This window comes from Phyllostomus discolor, chromosome 14, assembly GCF_004126475.2.
Source record: "Phyllostomus discolor isolate MPI-MPIP mPhyDis1 chromosome 14, mPhyDis1.pri.v3, whole genome shotgun sequence".
Taxonomy (NCBI): Eukaryota; Metazoa; Chordata; class Mammalia; order Chiroptera; family Phyllostomidae; genus Phyllostomus; species Phyllostomus discolor.
In genome coordinates this window covers 40,790,967-40,794,141 of record NC_040916.2, presented here as the reverse complement: position 1 = coordinate 40,794,141, position 3,175 = coordinate 40,790,967, and positions in this window count along the sequence as shown.

The following is a 3,175-nucleotide window of genomic DNA, read 5'->3' as shown; positions in this document are numbered from 1 at the left end:
CCAGGGCAGCACACGGCAACAGCAGCATCCCTAAAAGCCAGCAGGCAAAGGTGGTACTGGAACCTCAGGGGGACGAGGCACTCCAAGTGAGCTTCTTGGAAATAGCCAACTCAAGGGCTCTCGGAGGTCAGTCCCTCCTCCTCTCTGTAGTAAATCAGACTTCATGGAGCAGTAGAGAAAAGAAAACTGGCATGTCTTTGTTCCAGTGTCCAAATGAAAAGTTTTCCCTTGCATTTACGGTGAGCTGCAGTACCAGCTACATTGATGGAACATTTTCTCTATGCAGCGGTCCTAAGGGCTCGCTCATCTCTTTCACAACCACCCTCACGAGGTAGGTCTACGTATTGGAAAACGAAGACTCAGAGATTAAGGGACTTGCTGAAGTTCACAGCTAGAAGTCAGCAGAGCCAGAACGTGGGTCTCGGCTGACCTTGACTCCATACAGTTCGCTCTTAACAACCGCGCTACTCTCAGTACATTGCCCCTGTGTTCTGCTTTAAATACAGTGCTCTCTGTAGCTAGACTTTCAGCGTCTCCAGTAAGACATTTTGCAGAATGTATTTTCTGGGTTCTCCTCCACCCCAACCCCAGGCTTCCTTCACGAACCTTGAATTCATTGCACGTATATAATAAATGCGTGCCGAATCTGTGAGCTCAGCACCACCCCTGGCAGGCTCTGGTTAAGGGCTTCGGCTGCAAGCTACCTGCTGCCCAGCCAAACCCCCAGCACGGAACTTAGGGGCTGCACAGTATGGGGGGCTCACACACTATGATATGGCCTTTTTGGGTCCTGTCTTGCAGTCCCCTCCCTCTGCCTGCTGAATGCACTTCCCCTTCCCCACAAAGGTACTGGGACAAAATGTCTTCTTCTTTCATCATTAGGAGGCTGCTGATGTTGGGTTTCATTTTTTAAACAATTCCGCAGCAGAAATGTGGTTATGAGTCAGGGATGTGTACGTGTGTGCTCGCCTGTGTGTGAAGTCAGTCTCTCAGCACCAGCTATAAATGTGAAGCAGCCAGCCTGCCAGGAATTGAGGACACCGTATGCTTGCATTTCTAGGTCTCCCTAAGAGTTACATAACCGCCCCCAAAGCCAGGGGGCAGGAGCAGGGCCAGCCGTGGGAGATGTTTCCAGAGAGAAATGCTGAGGAAGGACTGACCTTGGGAAGACGGGGAGTTCGCCGGGCCATGGAATGTTCTCGGTCCTGGGGCTTAAACAAAAACTGTATTCAGAGGGTGCATGCTCTGCCGAGAACAAACCCTGTCTGTCTCCCTGCTTTGTCATGGGGGCTTATCAAGGTGAGCCCTCACCCTGCAGGGCACTGGATATTGAATTTAGAGCCGGGCACAGCTGCCAGGCCGGGGCCCTGGTAATCCTCCCAGCCATCTCTAATTAGCAGGCTGCAGGGCCTACAGCGTCTAGAGAGCCAGGCAGAGGGGAGATAAGAGCTCCAGCCTCATCTGTTCACCAAGAAAGGCCGCAGAAGGCGCTGTTGGGGAAGGAGGGCTGTGGGCAGGGGCGCAGCCCATCGAGCAAGGCTTATCAAGGGCTCCCTCTGTGGTCCTCCTTGGGGGAGGGAGGAATCTGATTGGTCCCTTCCTGTTGAGGGCCTGGCAGAAAAAACTCTCCCTGCCCCCCTATCTTACTGGACGACAACTTATTTTTTCTCTCAGGCCTCAGGGCAGAGGTCTGAGACCGAGAGCAGTGTTTTTTAAACGGCGGGTCATGACCCATTAGTAGCTTGTGTAATCAATGTAGTGGGTTGCACCCAGCATTAAAAAAAAATAAAGAAATGCAATAGAATAGATGGTCCAAGCACACTGGCTGTAGCAGAGGTCCACGTCTCTCCAGCTGTGTGTGTGAAATCAGCTCTGACTGGTGATGGCAGGCAGCAGAAAGAGAGCAAAGTCACCAGCTCAGGGACCGTCTGCCCACAGCCTGCTCCCTGCAGACATCAGGAACCCAGGCCCAGTCTAGTTGAGACAAGGAGGACATTTATCATCTCACTCAGAGGGAAGGCAGAGGTGAGCCTGGCCCCAGGGTCGGAGAAGCAGCCTCCGTCCTGCCACCAAGGACGTCCAGCCGTCACGGTGGGCTTTATCCTTGGGCTGGCAGCAGGGTGGCCACAGCGGCTCCTCGTCGCCTCCAGAGAACATCCGTGACGAGCAGACGGGCTCTTCTGGTGTCTCTGAAGAGTGGGGTCTTCCCTGGGAGCCCTCTGGCTGACTTCTCCATGCCAGGGGAGATCTGGTCGCCACTCTAGTCCCAAACCCATCCCTGGCAAGGAGCACATGACACCCATGAACAGGCGCGAGTGAGCAGGGCATGCCCACAGCACTAGAGACCGGAGGGAAGGAGGTGCGTGACCGAATGGAGGGGAGCAGCCCGCAGCACAGAAGGGGGAGGTGCTCGCAGTGCCAGGAACTGACAAGGGACAGACATCTGGAACGCACCACCTTCTACAAATCAGAGAAAAGAGAGTGACCCCAACAGAACAATGGGCAAAAGATGTGAATGTGCAATTTTCAGAACGGTTCACCTTAAAAGCAAACGAACATGACCAAGCACTCAAAATCAATGTTAATCACCAAAGAGATAGGAATTTAAATGTGGCGTCACACCCATTAGGTGAGCAAGCAGACAGCCGAGGGATGCCAGCCGTTGGCGGGAGGTGGGGACCGGGGAACCGCAGCGCCGCTGGTGCGGTGTGGGCTGGCGCAGCCGTCCTGGAGGGCCGTCCCGTCTTCTTGGTCAAGTTAGGTAAATGCATCATCCGTGTGGCCTGCAGTTCTGATCCCAGGGGAATTCTCACAAAGGCCATGGGACACGTGTGTGAGGACGTCCCCTGCAGCTGTGTCGATGGTGGAGGGGAGCTGTCACAACCCCGGTGTCCGTCACCGAGAGAAGGAAGAGGGCAGGTGTGGTGGGTGCGCCTGCAAGGCTCTGTGCAGCGGTTAGCGGGGACGGGCCCGAGGCACCCGTGGCGACACGGATGGACCTTAAAAGCAATGTGTTTTGTTTGGAAAAAAATCGACTTGGTGGTTATAAGTTTTTTTTTAAATGTCATTTCCTGTTGAAGATACATACTGACGTATTTCTGGATGAAATACTCTGATGTCTTGAATTTGTCCTAAAATACTCCTGAGAGAAAAACGTGAGCATGGAGGGGAGAGA